The sequence below is a fragment of the Diabrotica undecimpunctata genome, chromosome 4 (genome assembly GCF_040954645.1).
Source record: "Diabrotica undecimpunctata isolate CICGRU chromosome 4, icDiaUnde3, whole genome shotgun sequence".
NCBI classification, from domain to species: domain Eukaryota; kingdom Metazoa; phylum Arthropoda; class Insecta; order Coleoptera; family Chrysomelidae; genus Diabrotica; species Diabrotica undecimpunctata.
The window spans coordinates 24598725-24622722 of record NC_092806.1 but is presented as its reverse complement, the minus strand read 5'-3'; the positions used below and the strand labels follow the sequence as shown (position 1 = coordinate 24622722).

General features: G+C 30.9%; 1 protein-coding gene across 2 annotated transcripts in view; it reads left to right on the top strand.

Annotated features, from left to right (window-relative positions):
* Positions 1 to 23998, top strand: part of LOC140439328 (knirps-related protein-like) — a 594429-nt gene that overhangs the window by 473261 nt on the left and 97170 nt on the right. The window contains exon 1 of one of the 2 annotated variants that reach the window (XM_072529169.1): positions 7005 to 7283. The exons of the other annotated variant lie outside the window; for it this stretch is intronic. The gene's annotated coding sequence lies outside the window, so the exon portion shown is untranslated. Of the gene's footprint in view, positions 1 to 7004; positions 7284 to 23998 lie in introns of those variants that run through there. 2 annotated transcript variants of the gene reach the window in all.

Sequence of the window (23998 nt, the reverse complement as noted above, 5' to 3'; positions counted from 1 at the left end):
TTTAAAACATGTAAAGAGTACGGAAGAATATCTTACATTAGGCTTACAGATTACATGCTTGATTAGATGCCTTAATTATAGTTTGTATTTATAAGCATTTACAATACAAGTATTTTCAGAAATCTACTTATTTTAGTATCTCGGCTCCAGTCTAGTTGTAGTAGTCGGTAGTCGATCGCTTGTCTTTAAAATATTTTGTGATAGATCGCAGACACTACAAGTCTATAGAACCCCTGTTCTATAGCTATATTAATTGTCCATTTTCGCTTACCTAGTTTTAACTATTAGTACAATGGTTTTGAATTGTGTCTTTTATTTTGTGTTTTTATCTCGTTCATAATTTCTTCTACTTTTTGTTTTTTTTTTTCGATTTAAATAATTTCTTTGTCTTTTGCCTTTAATCTTTATATTTTTTTCGTTCCTCAATCTTGTTTCGTTTTTTTTTTCTGCATTTGCATTTTGCCAACCACTTTCTCGGCTGCATTGTTTATTCCTTGTTTGAATTTTTTCCACTGTTCCTTTGAACTGAATCTCTATATTTACTTCTTGTACAAATCTTCTTCTTACTACTTTACTACTTTCTCTTTCAAATTCAAATTTTTTTTTTTTTAACTGAAAGCGAATCTTTAAAAAAATTCATTTTGATAATCTTCTAATGCTTTTTGTATTGCTATAGCTTCGGCTGTAAAAATAGGTGTATGTTTATGTAACTTGAATTTTTTTGGTCCGAATAAGTATTAAAAACTCGCAACCTGTGCTATTAGTATTTTTTGACCCATCGGTATAAATTCCGTGAACATTTTGATGTTCCGCCAAAATTTGGCGTATAACTGTATTATTATATGATGCTAATTCAGAGTATTCAGGAATATTTACATCACATCAAACAAAGTAGTTGAAGTAATCGAATTATATTTGTGTTGTTTGTTTTGGAGCCACATTTCTTAGTCTTTTGTAAATAGAAGAAGAGTTTTTTATTATCCAGAAAGAGTTTGTTAAATCTTATTCGTTTAGCTTGAATATATTGTTAGTGATAGGTGATCCTTTCCTTTGTAATTTCACCATCGTCTTTCTGCTAAAAATGATCTTGATGTAAAATAAAAGTACAACGAAATGCGGGTGCAACTTTTTAGAGAAAGATTGCATAACACTTCATTACCCCCTGAACCAGCGTTAACTCGGTGGGGTACATGGTTAGATGCGGCTTTATACTATGCCGTAGTAGTGCCGTTTAGTGTTATTATACTGATCTATTCTTTTTTCATTCCACGAATTTCAAGTTATATTGTGCGCGATTACTTTGTTACTGTCAAAAACATTGTTATCTGCAGTTCACATGTTGTGCCGTGTCAACGTCACTTGAAATGTTATCTTCACTATCGTTTGATGAAGAAAAAGACGAAAAAACTTCTTGATAACTATTTTTTGTACTATGTTTATGATGTATACAACAATAGACGATAAAAGTTAATAATGAAGCTAATCCAATGAAATTTTAAAATCAGCTTATTTACATTTATTCGTCTTTAACAAATTTAAGTTAATTGGCATTTTACTGTTATCTATTTCCCTTAACACAATATATAGAACTGGAATAATACCTAGGGAATGGCTCCGTTCGACCTTTATACTACTGCCAAAAAAGGCAAATACAAGGGAATGCAGCGAATATCGTACGATAGCTTTGATGAGTCATGCTCTAAAACTGTTCTTGAAAATAATCCATAATAGGATCTATAGGAAATTAGACGTAGACATCAGTAACACTCAGATGGGATTCAGAAAAGGGCTAGGTACAAGGGAGGCTCTGTTTGCAATGAACGTTCTCTCACAGAGATGCTTAGACATGAACCAAGAAATTTACACCTGCTTTATTGATTTCGAAAAGGCCTTTGACAAAGTACAACATGAACCACTAAGACAAATTCTAATAAAGAAAAATATAGACAGCCGAGATATTCGAATTATATGCAACCTATATTGGAATCAAACAGCAAATGTGAAGGTTGAGGGTAGGCTAACAGAAGAAATTCAAATCCATCGAGGAGTCCGGCAGGGATGCATCTTGTCGCCACTTTTATTTAATCTGTATAGTGAAGCTATCTGTGAACAAGCACTCGAGGAAGAAGATCTTGGTCTGATAATAAATGGTGAGACGATCAACAATATAAGGTATGCTGACGATACGGTTCTCCTAACGGGAACGCTAGTAGAACTACAACATCTCGTTCAAAGTCTCAATATATAATGTAACAGTTACGGCTTAAAAATTAATTTGAAAAAAACTAAATTTATGGTAATCACGAAATCAAAGAACATCAGAGCTAATCTTGTAATAGACAATACAACGATTGAGCGTGTGTCCTGTTATAAATATCTAGGTGCTTGGATCACAGACGATACTGATCAAACAAAAGAGATTAGATGTAGAATAGAAATCGTTAGATCAGTCTTTAATAGAATGCGCAAACTCTTTTGCAATCGTGATATCAATATAAAGTTACGAATACGAATGCTGCGGTTTTATGTCTTTTCTACCCTGTTGTATGGAGTAGAGGCTTGGACACTAAAACAGTTGACCACAAAAAACATCGAAGCTTTCGAGATGTGGTGCTATAGGCGCATTCTCAGAATATCATGGATGGACCGCGTCACTAACACGCAAGTACTCCAAACTTTAGACAAAAGATGCGAAATTCTAAATGAGATAAAAACTAGAAAGATGGAATACTTGGGGCACATTGTGAGAGGTGAAAAGTACGAACTTTTAAGAAATATCATGCAGGGCAAAATTAAGGGCAAAAGAAGTGTGGGAAGAAGAAAAATATCGTGGCTTCGTAATCTACGTGAATGGTTCGGGTGTAGTTCCATTGAACTTTTTAGGCGCGCTGCTAACAAAGTCGCAGTGGCCATGATGATTTCCAATCTCCGCTAGGAGTGGCACGAGAAGAAGAAGATTTCCCTTAAGTCAATTACGTTGTCATCTAAAATGGACTTTTTAATGCCATGGCATACTGCAAAATTGAATTTCAATCAAAAAACAGCTATACTCAATGAATAATTGCTAATTTGTTTATCAAATAACGTATCTTTGGTAAAGACACGGTCACCGATCTTAAAGTTCATGTTTTCGCTAAACTACTACGTTTACTGTAAGTGGTAACGCCTATGATAGATGCGTACCTCTGTTCTAAAATATTTCAACTACCACAACTTCTTTAATACCGATGCTAAAAAAACGAGACTTGCGCATTAGATAGACAAAAGTTCTTGACAGATCCAATGGTACTAATTTTGGTACATGAAAATTTTTATAATTTTGAAAAATTTTCACAGAAACATTTATTAGATTAAAACATTTTTATATTAATTATTTTGAAGATGTATTAGCAGTAATTTTTACTTACTAAACTAATTTTTATTTGGTAAGTTAACAAAAATTGTTTTTTCTTTTTAGTTCAACCTTGTAAGATATTTTGTCTTTTTTAGCTCTTGATAATAATTGTAAACACAATTGAAAGCTCGAGATTAAAAAAATAGTTAACCAATAGCCCTTTTATTGACTCCAACCCATCCAAAACAGTTATATATTTGTTCCAAATGAGTCACAAGTACTTCTTTTTTCTTATATATATATATATATATATATATATATATATATATATATATATATATATATATATATATATATATATATATATATATATATATATATATATATATATATATATATATATATATATATATATATATATATATTATATACATACTTTTTTAAAGTCGTCCTGCCAGAAGGACAAATTAAGACATCTTATACTGCGGGAAGGCCTTCTGGACGTTCTATCATTAAAGATCTCCTGTAAGGATAGAGTTAGCAACCAGGAAGTACTCTAAAAAATGTAAAACAAAAAGAGATAACAGTTACACTTAAAACAAAAGGCTTAACTGTGTGGGATTTTCACACAGGTAAATACCAAGTGTTACAATTGATTATGTAAGGAAATATTTGGTACAAGAGCAAAATCTCAAAGATATTGGTTAAAAAAGAATGATTAGCTTGCAGTTCTATCCAAATATTACAGCAAGTTGTCTCCAAAATTAAAGTTGCTATTACGATAACCTACATTCATAGCGGAAATGACACTTGAAGATAAAAAAATACTGTGTAGTCTTTATATTGAATCTTCTCTTATATTATTAATACAAAAGAGCAATATTCATAACATACTATAATTTGTACTTTACAAAAATATCTACATTATAAATACTTGTAGGGTATCACCCAGAATTTAAATTGTGTTTTGTTTTAACATAAAGTATCTTTTATTCTAGATATTCATGTAGAATTTTTGGACGAATCTGGTTCATTAGATGAATTTATATAAATGTTGAAATGTCTGTTTTACTTTTTCGTTGAGTAGTTTTAAAAATATATCAACTGATTAATCCATGTGTAAAGTTTTTTTGCTAAAATGTATTAACTCACTAATTAAGCGTCCGACACAGACCTAATATTTCGCCTCAAAGAAAGTTTGAATTATGTTCAGTTAGCGATCGAATATGATGCAATTATGGAAAATTAGAGTCTTATTTAATCCAAATTATTGGAAGAGATAATAAATTCTGTGGAGTTTATTACCTCTGAGATATAGAGTGTAGCAGATTGATGTAAAAAAAATATTAAGTTAGGGAACTATTTAATATATAATATATTTTAGATATATTATTATGTCTTCCCTGGGTGCTCACCACTGGACGGCTTTCTCCTAGGTTATTTTTGTAATAAGACAGATTTGTACTGAAATACGGCACATGTGTTTGACAGAAAAGTTCTATCAAATAAATGTTCCGGATGAAAGTACTCTGCGAAAAAATGATGTTATAAACCATAAAAAAAGTAAAAACATTAGTTAAGAACAATTACATCTAGTTTGCTGTGGACGAGACTACAGATATTTGTGAAAGGTACGTCGCTAATTTAATCATAGGCATACTTCACGAAAAAATCTTGGTACCCACCAATACAATAGTACTATTTTCCGACGCTGCACCGTATAAAATCAAAACAGCATTAAATCTTTATGTCTTTTATCCAAACCTAATTCACTGTAGGTGTCTAGTACATGGCCTTAATCGCGTTGCTGAGACTATAATGCTGCAATTTCCAATTTTTTTTAATGGCGTTAGGGAGGATTCCCATACAGCCATAATTATTAGTTATATTATTTTAATAAAAGGATTTAACAGGATTTAAAGATGTGATGGATAACATGCATGACCAAACTTTATGCTACTGATAGCGGTTATACTTCTACGATTGTCATCATATTTCCTGTAACAAGGATTTATTCTCAATTTGGTTTCTATTTTGGTATATTGAATTGGATTTGTAAAACAATACTCTTGCTATAAATATGTCCACTTCTTTAACATTTTTTATTGATATAAGTATACAAGTAGTTTAATATAAGTAGTTTGATACAAGATTTTGCTCAAGTATAATGTGGTTGGATGCATTGGAATCTTTTTAAACTGAAAGCAAATCTGTAAAAATAATTGCATTTTAATAATCTTCCTGCTGTACATATTCTAATGCTTTTTGTATTGCTATAGCTGTGGCTGTAAAAATAAATATATGTTTATATAACTTAAATTTTTTGTATCCGATTGGGTATTACAAACGCGGAACCTGTGCCATCAGTATTTTTTGACCCATCGGTATAAATTACGTGGAAATTTTGATGTGTCGCCAAAATTGGGCGTATAACTATATTATTATATGATGCTAATTCAGAGTATTCAGGAATATTTACATCACATCAAACAAAGTAGCTGAAGTAATCGAATTATATTTATGTTGTTTCTTGTGGAAGTTTTAAAAAAAAAATGAAAAGTATACCTGAAAAAATTGGTCAGATAGTGCTAAAAAAATTAAAGATATATGTATTAACAAAAAAAGAAGGATTTTAAAAGATGAAGAAAATATTTTTAATTTTAAATGGAAAACACGTTGAAGATATAAAAATAAATCCGGCAGTAGTGGCCAAGTATAAGTATGCACCGATAACCAATGGACATTGAAAGGTTTTCCATTTATAAAAATGTTTTGAGTGACAGGCCCAACATTTTATGATTGAGCATTAAGTAAGTATTTAGTTATTTCACCCTTTAAACAAAAATAACATATTTTCCTTTATCTAAGGTGTGTCGTTACAAATTAGGTTAAAACGTTTTTGTTTTAGTTACAATTTTTTTTATTCCATTTTATTTATAAATTTCTAATAGGTACCTACTTACTAGTTCTTAAGCTAAGCTTGGAAATTATTTATATTTAATTTGTTTTAGGAGAATTTTTGTAAAAAAAATGTTAGTAAAAATTTATATGTTTATTTTGTTGCTTTTTTTTGTATAAAATTTTTTTTTATGAAATCGTTATGCTTGTTAAGCCTTTTTTTATAATTTTAAATCCGAACTCTACTGATGTTTATTAAATATTACGATAAAAATTATAAGTAAATGAACATAGATGCTTCAAGTATATTTAAAGTAAAACGATAATATATAAATTTATTTTATATGGTATAAATATAGTTAATTATATTTTTTAATCATAAAATTCTTCTTATAAGTAATAATCTTTGTTAGCGATTTCTAAAATTCTGCATATTCATGATGAACAAATGCTGATTAATTATAAGATACGTAAAAATTGAAAATCTTCGTGAAGCAATACACAGTTCGCCTTTAACCCGTCAACATCAACTAAACCCATCGGGCATAAAAATTGCCTTTTCTCAACACACGCACCCCACCCTCAGGATTACACCAATGACTCGAAGTTATAACATGATACTATGCGAACGACACTAATTCAAATATCAATAATTTACCCCTCCCATCGACCCCCACCACACCTCTGCAATGTCTTCAACAGGTAGAAGTGTACCCATAGCCCCCTCCTGCCGATCGATTCGAGATCGGAGGTGTTCCTTCACTCATTTCACTACAGATCTTCGCAGAAGCATCACTGATTAACCGTTTTATTTCGATCATTTGCCGACGCAACAGCAACAGCTGACCAAGGACTTTAGTGCGAGGTGATAACTGATAACACAAACATCTAGAGACTCACCCGCGGTGGTTTCCAAATTAGCACCAGTGAAAGTGTCTTGTTTGATATCAATTAAGTGTATTAGTGGATTGACTTATGTGCGAAGTGGCGATATTTCTCAGTGTTTTTACAAGGACTCTGTGATCACCATCAGGAAATTTAATACTCGAAGGTAAGTCACCGCATATTTTTTATTATTCCTGTGATTTCAAAAACTTTTTCGGGGAGCTCAATTAGCGGTTAGACTGGAAACCCTAGAGATCGCGGTAATTTTTGAATTTTAGTCTAATTTAATTAATTGATATTTTTTGTCTTCTACAATCTAATTAGTGAATAAGTTCTACATTTTTTTTATGTAATGTTAGAATTGTGTATATACAACTTAATTTCGTTTGATTCGTTTGAAATTTACTCATTTTTGGCACAACGCCAACGTTTAGAAAATATCAATGGGTGATTAGAGCAGAAATACCTATTTTTGAAGATTTTGTTTGATACATAATTAGAGAGTCACTAATCGAATCATATTTGTCATTATTATATTTTATGAATCCAATCATTGTGTGAAATTTTCGGTCGATTAGAACAGTAACCCAATTGTGTGGAACTTTTTCACGGGAAATATTCGGTAGATTAGAACAGTAACCCTTTTGTGTGGAACTTTTTCACGGGAATAGAGATCAGAGAGTTCAACTAAAATTGACAAATAACAAAACCTGACTTTACTCCTCGTATTAGTTTATTTACTTACTAAGGTAACGTTAGTTATAGAAACATATGATCAAGTGTCCTGTATATGAATTTTGGAAGGATGAACGACAGTTTGGAATATTCACCTATATGTTGTTCGGGAGCTATTTTCTTGTCATTTTAATATTATTTACAATTTTCGGGTAATTGACCACAATTTCAGTTGAAAATACATTTATAAACATCAATACATCTTGACGTTTCGATTCATACTGCGGAAATTTTGAGAACGATTCCCGTTAGTTAAAGTTGAAACGACAAATCAAATGTATTTTAATTCATCTGTATTCCATAAAGTTCTGTCCTAGTTTTGGATCTGTGATAGCTTGAATTTGTCGTAAGACATAAGTCTAACGGCTGTGGCTCTGAAACTATGTATGTACATATTTGATAGACAGCAGAATTGTGTTTATGGTTTGTCATCTTTTTATTAGTAATTATGATCAAGATCAAAATAATCCAAATTCCAATGTGACACATTTTGGTGTACTCTATGTGCTACATAAGTCTTAATTTTAATTAATTGATCTTTTATATACATGAAATCTTTCTTGTTTAAATAATCAGTACCTTTTTTTAAGTAAACTTTTTTTCGATTAGATTACTATCATCTTCTAGATATAATATTGTCTCTCTCATAATATAAACTCAGTTACTCACACTTTTTTTTTACATATTTATGAATATTGACAACTTACGCGATCTCATCAATCAGTTTTTTGTTGTAAAATAAGGAAATAGTGCTTTGATAAATTATTAGGTAGAGTATTTTTGTACATGTGCTATATGAGCAAGGAGTTTATTTGAATTTTTTGTCTGGAGATCGATGTTTGAGTATGGTTGAGGTTAAAGAAGTGTCAAATCTTGTAAAAACAATATGAAACATTTATCTGAAAGTTTGTACTTCTGTTATCATCAGGTTAATAGGATCTAGAATCAGGATTAGCGGACATTGAAAATTTCAGTTATGCTTCCCATACTTCTAGTACTATACTAAAAACTAGGGTCGTTATTAGATCGTGAACATATTCGGTAGTAATCGTTTAATCAATTAACACTCTTTATTTCTCCTTTCCCTCCGTTTGCTCTTAGAATGTTTAGCATCCATGTTTTCCAACTTCTTTAACTAGAAAAATCTAATTTATGATTGATGTTGATTTAATTTATATGTATGTTTTCGTAAGGGAGAAATGATGGCTTGGAAACAGGTCTTTCAGACACAGATTTTAGTTTTGTTATTTTTTCCGTGATCTTTTAGGTTTGTTTATATATAACTGTTTCATTTAAATGACAATGTTTATTTAATAGAGTATATTTAAATAGGTATATAGTTGAGTGGCGAAGAAAGTTGTTGATGCTTTTTCGATGGCTATAAATTTAGTTATTAGATAATTTGTAATTATTGTATTAGTGGTTATTTGGCACATACATAGCACATAATACTCCTGTTTGATTTTTAAACCTGTCCAAATTACTGGTTAATCCACAAAGTCGCTATAGATTTTACTAAAACATTGTTTAATTGATTTTATTTTGTATAATTAGAAATTATGATTCTTGGTTATTTTATTTTTGTGTAATTTTGTATAATTCCTGGTTTCAATAAATGCATCTGTTAGTGGAGGTAAATTTTTTATTCTCCAATATTTATTAGTTAAGTTTTCAATCTTTAATAATCGCCAGCATTCCGTTTGTTAAAATTGGACAATCGCAAAATCTCAAACATATTGGTTAAGACAGAGAATGATTAGCTTGCAGTTTTATCCAAATATTCCAGCAAGTTGTCTCCAAAGTTAAAATTGCTTTTACGATAACTAACATTCGTATCGGAAATGACACTTGAAGACAAAAAAATATTTTGTAGTCGCTATATTAAATCTTACTTATCCTATATTATTATTACAAAAGAAGTTTATGTAGAATTTTTGGACGAATCTGGCTCATTAGGTAAATTTATATAAATTTTCAAATGTGTGTATTACTTTGACGTTGAGTAGTTTTGACAATATAACAACGGATTAATTCATGTGTATTTTTTTTTTTATTAAAAAACCATTAACTCTCTCTAATTAAGAGTCCGACACAAATCTAATACTTCGCTGTACAAAAAATTTGAATTTTATCCAGTTAGCAATCGAATATGATGCAATTATGGAAAATTAGTCTCATTTAATCCAAATTATTGGGAGAGATAATAAACTGGAACTGGTTTAATGGTCAATTAGATGGTAACCTTCCATATTAATATCAAGAACCCTGTTTTGTATAGAAAAATTTTTAAGGTAATAAACAATACGAACCAAAAACGATTTTTTGGCGCATGTTTCATTTTTCATTAGTTTTTATGTTTATAAACTTTTTTAACGATTTGCGTACTATAAATTAAAAAGCTAAAGTTAACTATTTTTGATGGGAAATAATTATACCTAATTTTAATTAAAAATACCGAAATCGAAATTCCAAAATAAGCGTATTTTCAATTAAAATTCTGACCATTTACCAGTTGAATTAATATAAAACATAACAATATTACAAGAAAATTGTTTCAAAACCGTATCAAAATCAGCATATAATTTTTTAATACAATCATTAAGCTTAATTACAAAGAAGACAAAAAATAGGAAACAAGTAAAAAATGTGTACCATTCACCACATAAAATATATTCCTAAAATTAAAGAAAAACAAAAAATTAGTTAGGACAAAGAATGCTCCTATGGTGCAGAAGGTGCGACATCTATGTAACTTGCAACTTTTGATATTGAGTACTATAATCATATATTAATTTGGTATAAACGTAACAACCCCGAATTAGTGCAGAAGATTTCTCGTAAATAGATTTCCTATAAGATATATAAAATTTGGAATATTTAGTAAGATTCTTTTTTTCTTACATCTTGATCTTAAACTTGGTATTGAGACTTTCGTGCCCGTGGCTGTTCTTTCATTAACTTCCATTAAGAAGTAATGTGGTTTTTGAAAAGCCAGAAACTTTTTTGTGGCGAGTATAAGGGATTCTCCTGACTGAATATTTGTTTTACCAGTGCAAATACTCCTCCTATTACTAAACATGTCAAATAACATATATGAGTTTCTTTCTCGGCTTCACATTTCCTGCACCATAACTGTAATATTTTCGCAATCGAGACGGAGTTATAAATCATAATTTTAAGGAAATATATAGCATGTGTGCTCAAACAAAATATGTATTATAATATAGCCTGCCGCTAAAAATGATGTGAATTTAATACTTTTGCCTAGGTTTACCGGTATTGAGGAAATGTAACACTAGTTGACCAATATTAACAATTACCGGTTCTTATTTTAATCCCTTTTAATACTGATGGGCGCATTTTTAAATCTTAAATTTAATCTTAAATTTAATATTCTTAATTTTAAATTTTAAAATCTAAAGACAAGTCACACACTCAATAGATATTTTGTATTCAAAAAAATATTTGTTGGCTACAATATAAAAAAAAACTTTGAAAATAGCTCTGTAAGTTTCATAACACATTAATTGAAAATATAATTTATAATGATTTTTACTGTAAAAAAAAGGGTTGAGGAGTTTTAAAAATTACAAATTTTGTTGTTAAAATTACTTAATCAATTGAAAAAACTAAGATTAAAGTGTAAAAAACCGAATTTATTTGAGATTTAACCTTAAATAATAATAAAAAAATATTTTTATAATAAATAATCGAGAAAATATAAAGATGGATTCATTTACAAATATTTTGTAGATATACTGTCAAATTTACCATCTGCATAACCCTGATTCACCCAATTTTCGTCTAAATAAAATATTGGTTTACCTTCTGCACATAATTTAAAGATACAGTAAAACCTCCCTTAACCGAAACGGCTGACAGTTTCAATAATAAGTAAATTTTTATCGCAAAACGTAACAATTCCATTAATTTCCCTCACCGATTGCTGCCTATGTGTGTTGGGAAATCAAAAAACCAAGAGCTCTAAAAGATATTTCCGAAAAAGCACTTCCAGTTTTTTATAGAAGCCAAAAAAGCTCATGGATGTCGATCACTTTATTTTTAGAATAGTTCGAAAATGAATTGGTCCCAACTGTAAAATCCTTTTTTAAATCAAAAAACCTTCCCGTCAACGAATTGTTGCTTGTTGGCAATGCGCCAACTGACCCCCAAAATATACAAAATAGTGACAATTGTCAGATTTTTTTCACCCAATGTCACGAGCTTAATTCAGACGTTAGACCAGGGAATAATAGAGACATTCAAGAGACATTATAGAGGAGCATTCTTAAGACATCTGTTATTACAGGAGACGAATTAATCCAAAAGTGTTCCCGAAATTATTTTTGGACTTTGCTGGAAAAATGCTGAAACAAACTTTTTGATGGGATTTTTATTGACGATCCTGAAGAAGAAAATGGTAAGAAACGACAGAAGAAATTAAACCTTTAATAAAAAATTTGTCGGGATGTGACGAAATTAACCAAGAAGATATGTGAGTGATTAGCAGCCGATGACTCAGAAACTTTTGGTGAGAATTTTATACAGTAGGCCTAATTACTTAGGGACACGACTAGGTTCTTAATTTTTGTTGTGATTGCATAAAGTTTTGTCCTTTTCAGATTGCTTTACGTTTCGTCGAACAATCGAATGAGGCAAACTCATGACGTTCTGCAAATGAACGATGGAGCGATATAGCTGGAAAACATCGTTGTCAAACGAAAACGTAAAAGAAAATAAAAGATTTCTTTAAAGAAGCATGTTAAACTTATTTATTTTTCTTAATTTTATTACTTTATTCTGTATTTACTTATTAGAAAACATTACGAAATCACCTCATAGTATTTTTTAATAGCAATACTTTGACCAAGAATACTGTAAAACACAATGTTATTTTTAACCGAAATTCTTGTTATCCCAAACGGCCTCCCCCCCAATTATTAAAATTATTTCGGTTAACGGAGGTTTTACTGTAGTTCTAAGGCAAGCGAAGATCTAGAAATTCATAATAGGGGGGCTAGACTTACCGAAAATAATATTATTATCCAGATTTAGCCATACGGCTCTCACTCCCTCTAAAGGGGAAAATTCACTCATCCCAGATACTCAAGGTATTAAAAGTATTGAGTTCTGGTGGGGCTCTTTCTGGTATGTTGGAGTATCTTCCAAAAATGTTCGTACATATCTGAACGTTGAAATTAGTACAGCTTTCTTCATGGTCTTATAGAAATGTTCATTTAGACCCAGTGTTTTTATGTTTTCTGAGGTTCTTCGGAATGAACCAAATAACAGAGGGAATAATAAAGATTGTCTGTATACTTTCCAGATCTCTGTACATTATATTTAACACGCAGATTAATATTGTCAGGTATCGCCACATCAATAATCAGTGTTGTTTGTTTCGGTAACTAATATAAAATCTGGTCTAAGGGTTGTCCATTTGTTGCCATGACTCTTTTTATAGTTACCTACTTCAAAATTTCATTCATTACTGCATTCTTCGTGGTGCCGTAATTATTTTTCATCACATAGTTTTTCCTTAGCTCTACATTTATTAGTATAACTCTTTTCTAGTTACTTTTGAATTTTATTTCTATTTTCCGTGATACCGCAAAATGGTTCTCGGTCTACAAAAATTTCTCTATACCATCACTTTGCCAACGAGTTTATTAATTCTCTTAGACAAATTTGTTCCAGGTTCTTATATTAGATACAATTTACCAATAAGTTCTTCACAGAGTAACACTGAACTCTAGAGATAAACACTGCATCTATTTTAATTTTTATTATATCAACAATAAAATATAACTCCTTTTTGTATGGCTTTTATATCAGTATGTTTTTCGTGCATAGTTTGTTAATTTTTGTATATATTTGGTTAGTATTATTTACCTATAACAATCAAAAGTACTGACTATCTATATAATCCAAATTCGTCCATCAAAATTCCTAATTAAATTTGGTTCAATTGAAATTCCTCACTTAAATACACATTAGCGACCCGTTTTCGAATGTTTACGTATTTGGAAATTTTCCATTTGTTCTATTAATTTTAACCTATTTAGAAATCAGCGGTGCTGTTCTAAATACGAGTCAAACTAGAATATCTAATCTAATTTGGTATGATTTGATCTAATCTAATTTGTTTGGTTTTCCAACAATAAAAATGCATGTGACTTGTTTTAGCTGTTTGGCCAGTGGCGTTAATAATCAATTTTTATAACATTTACAGAGCACACAGGTAGAAAGACACAATAGAATATAGAACAGCAAAACAAGGATGAGTTATAGAAAACTTTTAATAGTATAAATTACCGGAAGCATCATATTTGTGATCATACATGGGACAAAATATTTAGTAGCAAAAAGATATTTATGAAATACCTAAGTACCTATCAAAAATTTTGAATAAGGTTAATTGGCAACATTATAACCATATCAAGTAAATAAAACGAAAACGAAATGAAAATATCTACAGTCGGATGCAAAAAAACGGAACGGAAAAAATTTTGGTCAAATTCAAAGTATTTCAGTTTTTTTTTTTATTTTTAGCCCTATTTTGATTATTTTTTTAGCACACTGTGTAAAAATTTATAAATTTTAATTAAGTATTGTGAGTTTTTTAATAAAATTTTGTATTTGACTTATTATACGGGGTTATTCGAAAGGTGGTTTTTTATCCTTACTTTGAAACATCCTGTGGAATAATTTCGTCAGTGGATTTTTGTAAAACTTTATTTTTTAATTGCAACCATGTCTTCTAAGTATCATGTTTTTTGTTTCATGTAAAAATTTGGATTGGTTCATTTTTAGGAGCAAAATGACTTTGCCACCCACAATTTACGACTTTTCCTATTATTACCATTATCTTTTGTATTAATTTGTAATACGACGTGGGGGCTTTAGTGACTGATATTGAAGAAATGTCATATCGATATCCAAGAAGCACTGTATTTAAATAATGATTAAAAGCAATGACATGATCTTGGTCTTAATGAACAATGATCTTCTTCATGTGCCTTGTCCGTTCCGAACGTTGGCAATCAACATGGCATGGAACAATGATAACAATAACAAAACATAAAAAAACAACTTAAATGTAACTTAACCTTACGCAAATAACAAAGAAAAACTACTAAAAAATAACTTAATACTTTGTATTGCCTCCCCTAGCCTCTATACCTGCCTGTACACGTCGGCTCATGCTGTCTATGAGGTTGCGAATATTATCTTGCTGGATGTTTTGCCATTCCTCTTCTAGAGCCACGCGAAAATAGTTAATTGAGGCTGGTTTGACTTCCCAACCTCTAATATTTCTACCAAGCATATCCCAAACATGCTCTATTGGGTTCAGATCTACCGAACAGCCAGCCATACCCCTGGCCAGTTCATCTTATTAATACCAACTTCCTCTAAATATTTCGTGACACACATTGCAGAGTGGGGTCGCTCATTATCTTGCATTAATAGAAAATCATCGCCGATATTTTGAGAAAAGGGTACTACGTGATTTGCTAAAATGTCCTCAATATACCGGTGTGCAGTCAACGAACCCTCAATAAATAACAATTGAGTGTGCGCCTCTCGGAATATTCTTGCCTATACCATCACCGAACCCTCTCCATGGCTAACGCGGGGACTGAAAGCGCATTCTGCAAATCTCTCTCCAGTTCGACGCCATACTAGTTCTGATGAGAGAAGATCCATCCGTAAAAAGAACATTACTCCATTGTCCTAAATTCCAATGTAAATGTTCCCTGGAAATTGTAGTCTAGACACTTTGTGTCGTGGAAGTAATTTGCGCCCAGTTGCTGGCCTGCAACTTTGCAAACCAAATTTATGTAATCTTCGACTAACTGTAAATATACTTACATTATTGCCTCGAACCTCTTGAAGCTAAAATGTCCTCAATATACCGGTGTGCAGTCAACGAACCCTCAATAAATACCAATTGAGTGTGCGCCTCTCGGAATATTCTTGCCTATACCATCACCGAACCCTCTCCATGGCTAACGCGGGGACTGAAAGCGCACTCTGCAAATCTCTCTCCAGTTCGACGCTATACTAGTTCTGATGAGAGAAGATCCATCCGTAAAAAGAACATTACTCCATTGTCCTAAATTCCAATGTAAATGTTCCCTGGAAATTGAAGTCTAGACACTCTGTGTCGTGGAAGTAATTTGCGCCCAGTTGCTGGCCTGCAACTTTGCAAACCAAATTTATGTAATCTTCGACTAACTGTAAATATACTTACATTATTGCCTCGAACCTCTTGAAGCTGATTTCTTGTTTGCATCGCTGTTAAATGACGATCCCGCAGAGCGTTGGCTCGTATAAAACGATCATCTAAAGCGGTATTTTTGTGCTTCCTGCCACTTCCCGCTTTACGGTTGTTTCAGTTCGTATAAAACGTTCCACTACCCTTTGGATGGTAGAGCGATGAGTATGTAGTACTCTAGTCACATATTCATAATTTCGCCCATCTTCAATTAGAGCAACGGCTTTCGCACAATCTTCGACACTGAGAACCATGATCAACAATCATAGGGAAACAAAATGTAAGTGACAATATGACATATGATAACAGTCACCAAAGCCACCTCGTCCTATTACAAAATAACTCCAAAATAATCATAATTAAAAGTCTCAAATTGTTGGTGGCAAATTCATTTGGCTCTAAAAAATGAACCAAGGCATATTTTGACATGAAACAAGAAACACAATGCTTAGGAGATATGGTTGCAACCGAAAAATAAAGTTTTACGAAAATTCGCAAACGAAATTATTCTACAGGATGTTTCAAAGTTAGGATAATAAAACCATGTTTTAATTAACCACATAAAATAAGTCAAATTTTATCAAAAAACGGACTATATCAAATTAAACTTTATACACAATATGCTAAAAAAATCATTAACCTAGGGCTAAAAATAAAAAAATTGAAATACTTTGAATTTCACCAAAATTTTCTCCGTTGCGTTTTTTTGCATCTGAGTGTAGATACAAAATAATAAAACATGTCAAAAAAATAAATTCCTCGTTAAAGCTAAGGGTATTGCCAGAGTGTTAATTTAAACAAAATTAACTTTCGAGTATAAATGTGCTGAAGAAAATAACCAAATTTTTTTACAGTACGTAAATCTTTTATTTGAATACTAGTAAAATTAACTTCTGAGTATAAGTTTATACCCACAACAAATGACAATAACATTCATAGCGCACTCAGCACAACTGAAAAATAACAACAAAACTTAAACCAAATCAAGATAGATTATGCCATTAAATAGCAACGGCAGTGCATAAAACCTGTCGCTATAAAAATCCATAATACAAAAATGATAATAAGGGTTGTATTTTAAATAAAAGATACAATAAATTAAATTGGGTACCTATAAGCGCAGCAAAATGTGAGACTAATTATAACACGGGTCATATTTAGAAAGATTTATCTAAGCCTAGAAAGATCTAAGCAAAAATATAAATTAAGGGATCATTTTAGTCCGCCATACGTGTTATACCTACAGTGACATCTAGTGAAAGATTTTTAAAACAATTCTTAATTGGATATAAAGATATCTAAGTTACATTTATCTATTTGTTCTAATACCATGGTAGAGATTTGTGCATAATTTACTTCAAATGCACTAACGACGCTTCCTTGGATAAACAATTATAATGAAACATTTTTATTAATTAATATAAATATACATCAAATTCTTACTTGTCAAAATATTCGTGCCCACTATTATAATGCTTTAGTACTCCCTAAATCTCTAGTCATATTTATTAATATAATTATATAATAAATTGAAACATGAAACATTATTATAATACAAAATATAGGAATGTTTGCAGTATTTTAGAGCAAACACAATACACGACGATAAAGTTGGTTGCCTAACTTGAGGATCTTTCAAGTGAACTTTTTTAGGTGGGTTATTTTTCCTAGCTCAAAAACTGTTGATAATATTAAAAATATTATAAGATTAGGGCTGCTGTAACACAAAATAACAGTTTCAGTTATTGGTGCCTATATTATTACTCTCTCTTCTCAAATACTGATATCAATGAAGACACAAAGGGAAGTTACTTAATTAGTACCACATTGATTTTATAAATTTTATTTTATTAAAATAATATGTATAAAAGATATAATAATTAAAATATTTCTTTAAATATTGTAGAGAATTTCTAACTAGGCGGTTGTTTGTACAGTGATGTATATATGTGATTGTAATTGACAACGTGTAATTGACGTAAGGAAAAAATTTATGTGTATACTGGGCCATATTATTCATTATTTCTAAACTTTATAATTACTGTGGTAATATGGAGCAATATTCCGACTTCATATCAAATATCTGTCTTGATCAATAAATGTTTTTATGTAAATTCTGTTAATATAATCTTGTAAAAGCAACGTATTTGTCGCTTAAGTAATATTTTCGATAAACATATCTTCGAAATAATTTACAGGCTTTTTTTTCAATCCTTGCTCTTTATTTTAGTTGTTGATTCAGATCTGATTAAGTCCGCTCTATTTAAATTGTTATTCAACCCATTAATTCCGTTAGTTATAGTTTTATTATCACTCGGCGTCATTCCTTTTACTTACCCATCACCGTTACTGTCCTATTTCATCTTAAACCAAAAATCCCATAAATGTAATAGCATCAAGAGTTTCTCTTTAAATGCATATCTGTAATGTTTCTTCCGTATGAAATTTAACGATATTCCATCCATATACAGAGTATGTGTGATATTTAAGTCTCATAATCGTCAACAAAGTAGATATATATAAAATATTAATAAGGTTAGGTGTAAATTACGTGGTTTAAGAGATCTGTCCGTGTAACGTAGATTTAAGTTGGTTGTGTGCATGTTTTAAGTTTAATTTATAACAGATTAATTGAAATGTATGGTTATTCCTTGTAATTTCCTCATAATTTGATCATTTTGTGCTAACAAACATTTCATAAGTTTGCAAATATCTATGCGGTCTACGAATAAAATACAAGTAATACAGATAAATAGCTGAGTAATTTAGAAAGAACGAAATCATAAATCTAACTAAAAATTAATACACTCAAATTGAAAAGTACTTACATAGGTACGTAGGTACCATTGTTAATAGCTTTAATAGCTCTTAGCATCTGCTATCGAGCTCCTTTTCGGTTGATGTCTTGCTTTTACAGGTACTTGAACTCAATCCTTGTTTCGCCACTCATGCTAGCTCGTTGGATTTTTTCGGTACTTGCTGAACTTGATCGTAGTTTTTCTTACTACTTTTTGGTAATTTATCTTTATCTTAAAACTATAAACCTATATAATTCAATAATTTATTCTGACTGAGGCTGCATTATTTATCTGGCCTCTTTGCTTGTTCCTGGATTCATCTTGGTCCCACGATAAGTTAGTAACCATTTCCAGCAGAACACGGCGTGTCATTCACAGACTAATGAAAGCGAGAATTGCCTTAAACCTAGCAGAAGTCGGCGTAGAAGGCAACCAACATAACATAGTAATGTCTGTGCAGCCCCTTAGTCTGTAACGTAGTTTTTCCTATGCACCAAGCCATACACGCTGCTCTATCACTGGCTTTTTAGGTATTTCCTGCAGTTCCTATCTGTCAAACTGACCGGTTAAATCAAGCACCCGCGTCAGCTACCGATTTACCGGAACGATACATGCCTGGCAGTTTTCCACGAGCTAGTATTGTTTCTTAATCTCAGCCCTGAGCAATAGTTTAGTTACTGCTGCATTTACTCATCTGCAACACTCTTCTATATATATTATTCCCGTTGTTAGCGTTCGCCAAAGCTTTTTTTGTCACATTAAGGTGACCTGTTAAGAGATCTAGGCTTCCATCGAGCCATTCGATCCATTTCCGTCGCACACCAGCACGAAAGCGAAGTTAGTCTTTGCGCAGCTGTTCTATTAGTTAATACACACAAACAAATATAGTCATTAATTGCTAAGGTGTGAATTTTTACTCAAATATGTTTTATTTCGAATTCTATTCTAGTTGAAATATTATATTAACACATTTTTATGTTTCCATTACCTATTTCTCAATAAATGTAATAGATGTTAGATATAAATAGACAAATATGCTGTTTTTATAAGAAATGTTTATTTTTATACATAATATTTTTCTTTGTTCATAACTGAAAGCTTACTCGCCAGTCTTTTACAAATAGAGAAAAGTCAGAGAGTGATTTCAGCAAACAAAAACAAAATATCAACGCAAAAAATAACTATAATAAAATAATAAATGGTTTATATATTAATAATACTGACACTTTTCTGCTTGTCTTTGTGTTAAAATATACATCTCTAGCACTAATTCAAACCACAAAAAAAAAATAACCAACTAACCAACTGCTCTCAAGCACTACTTGTCGCCAATAATATACTTTTTGTTATTTCAAGAAATCCTAATCTCTCTATTAAGTCGTTCAACGACTCATTATAGAAGAGATTAGGTAAAATGTTTAAATCCTCCGTGGCAATTTTACGGAGCATTACACGCCCCTTAGACCACCCTATCTAGCCTGAGGGGTTAGCCACTAGCAGAACCTGACTAAGGCTAAGATGAACGTCATAAGTTTAAGTACATTTACAAAATAAACATATTTATGTATAATAAACAGTTTGAATATCCTACAAAATTTTGCAACGGTAACTTAGCCTCTAATGAATTTTCACGGAACAAAATGTTAGTGTTTGGCAGTGTTGCCATGTCCTTATAAGGTATATGTTGATACTTCAAATATATTCAAAATTGAGAAAGATCATACGATCATTATGTGAACAAGGACACTGCAACACTGCAAGTAACTAACAGTACAATTGCAGGTACATCCCAAAATGATAAAGAAATTAAAATTTTCATCTGGTGAACATCCGTTGCAATCTGGCAACTGATGGTTTGAAAGTTGTGACTCTATTGCCAAATTTATCAGAAGGGGAGTTGCCAAAAAATGTCTATTAATTAACTGTAATTAATATAAAAAAAAAACAAATAACTGGTTTATATAAATTAAAATACGTGCATACATAGATTATACATAGATTAAAAAATTGCAGAATCCCTAAAAATAATATAAAAAAATGTAATTTTTAAAAACTTTCTCTTTATATTTGAAGCATAAAACATGTATATTATAAGAATATGGCAACACAGCCAAACGCTCATATTTTGTTCCCTGAAAAATCTATCGAGGTATGTTCACGTTGAACTATTTTGTAGGATAGGATATTATCCAAAAAATGCCTAAATGATTATTATATAAAGTAATAAACACCTAATTAAATAAATTGAATATTACATTGCAAAATGTGTTCAAAATCTGTTTAAATGCGTATTGTTTCATCCCCAATTTTACGACAGAATAAGTAGAGTACGATCCTGTTCATTGTCTAACATGGTCAACCACAGTACAATGTGTTGAAGTCAATTGACGCTTCCGAAGCTTAACACAGGCAATTTGTTGACGATAATACCTGGAACGCTTTTGAGATTCTGATCACGTGTCAAGGAAACGTTATTGATGCTTATCTGGTCCCTTTTAACGAGGATAAGATCTCATCCTGTTTTGTAAGTTCTGTTAACTGATATTTTTAAAAAGTTTGAAATTTTTGTAGAAAATATCTATCCGATATAGCAATAATAGAATTTTTATTGTTTTTTATAATTAAATATAATTTAGAGATTTTTACAATAGTGTACAATAGAGAAATTAATTAATTGTTATAGCACACTTTATTAAAATTCGCTATTATTATTTAAATCGCTAATAGTAAGACAACTTCATTGTCTAAATTTTGAAAATCTGTTATTGGTTTATTTGAAAGTTTTACCACATTTTTTGTAGGTTCTCAGAAAGAATTTTCTTTTTCGTTATAATTTGTAGTTACACACGTATTTTCTTGCGAACTTTTTATAATTTTCGTATAATCGCAGCATCTCCTGCTTTCTTACGACACTTATCTTACCAATTGCGCACATTAACTCTTCTTTTTTGCCATTATTTAGTCTGTTTTAATTGCCGGAACACAGAGTAACGCGCTTCTTTTTTGACATTTCGTCACTTACTACGTTGTTCTGGCCGCGTTCATCCGGATTCCAGCGCTTTCGATTATCTGTAACTGTTGCCAATCCAAACATTTTCAAACAAGAAATATAGCACGTGCTAGAGAATCTCGTTTGCAGCATTATTTGACGGAGCTACTCAATTTTTGACAATCATAAAGGATTGAAAAGTGTCTTTATTCTCGTCTTCTTCCTACTTACTTGATATGCTTGCTTTTGTTCTATTTTGGGACGCCTTATTGCAAGTCCAGCTTATCACTTAATGCCCCTTGCCCCTCTTTTATTTCTTTTCAAGAATTTATTAGAATTTGTTTGAATTCTATTCAATGGTCTAGTAAAATATTACTGATCATTAGTTGAACAAATTTTTTCTAGTATAATACTGATGCTATATTCCATTGACAATGTAAGTTTTATTTTTAAAAATAAAAAATGTATCAAACTAACACCCGCTTCCATTTAATTTACAGAATTCTCCAGCAAAGTTTTATCTCTTTAGATTATTCCTTTCTAGTATATCAAATTATAAAGTATTTCAAGTAATTTACATCGTTTTTCAATCGAGGAGTTCGAGATAAAAACGTTGAAAGATTTATGTCATTGGAAGGCTGTTAGTCCAATTATTTTTTTTAAGTAAGAGAATTATTTATTAGATTTGTTAGTTGGATAGCGTCCACGTGTTGTGGCTCTTATTGGAAATAAGATTGGTTTTTAAAGGTAAAAATAGTTTCAAGTTGTTAATGAAAAATTATTAAAAACATATGCCAAAACGACAGTATTGTTTACAGAGTTCACACTGTTTATAAAGATTCTTCACCAGACGTCAAATATTATATACCATTTAGAGCAGTTTTCGCATAGGTGATGGCTCAAAATTGCTTTAGCTATATATTAAAAGAGTAAATGTATTTTTTTTTTTCGTACAATTTTCTTGAAATCCGAAGTGAATACCCTCACACAACTTTTAATACTAAATCCGAATCTCATATCAGTATTTCTGTAATTTTAAGCTTCACTTATATACGGACTGCAAAAAAACTAAAACATCCTGCAATTCATAGTGTATTTTTAGTGATCTTGTTGGCATAATTTTTCCTGGGCTTGTTTTTACATATAGCGACAACGTTATAATATATTTTCAGGAAGACATACTGTATATTGTGACTTATTGTACATAATTTTCAATAACTCCAAAGCACATTAGCGATAATGAAGACACACTCTTTCATAATCGTTTCAAATAATCTGCCTTTCTAATGCGGTGGCATCTCATTTTCTCTTACATAAATACAGGAGTAAAATTTAATACACTGAATTTGTATGAATGATTTATTAGAAACTACTAATTAAAAAGACAAACTACACACAGAGAGATGTGTTACAAATGTTCCGGGTAATATGTATATTACCGGAGATGACACACACTTTGAGTATTGTCTCGTATGTGAAAAAGCACGAGCCTCGCCTTGTGTACTTAAGACACTTTCTTTTATAAGTGTAAGCTTATTGCATATTTTGATACGTCCTTCATATACATCAGTAAAACGACCGACATTTAGAATTAGTTACCAGAAATATTTCTAATAATAATTATCTAATTTTAAAATAATAACAAAATTCTGACGATTAACGGTAAGACTTTCGAACAAGTGAAGAACTGCAGTTATCTTCATATCAGATTTCTGGCAATGCCCTACGGAATGAAAGTGTGGATCTTAGACCAAATAACACGAGTACGAATAGTAATAACACAAAGAATCAAAACAAAAAAACTTGCAAAGCTGGAAAGATACTACATGATTTAATTAAATATACAAAGAAAAATCTATACCATACACACATAATCCGAAGCAAGAAAATATTTCGCAAAGCAAAGCAAACAAAGTGGATGGATAGTTTGGATAGAATTGATATGATACACAGTAAGATGGCTTGGAAGCTTAATAAAAAAGCTTAGCTGTGGCCATACTGAAATTAGGCAATTCTATAAAAAAACCCTGGACCAAGTAGTTCAATATCTCTTATTAAAAGGAAAACCCAGCTTAAGACCA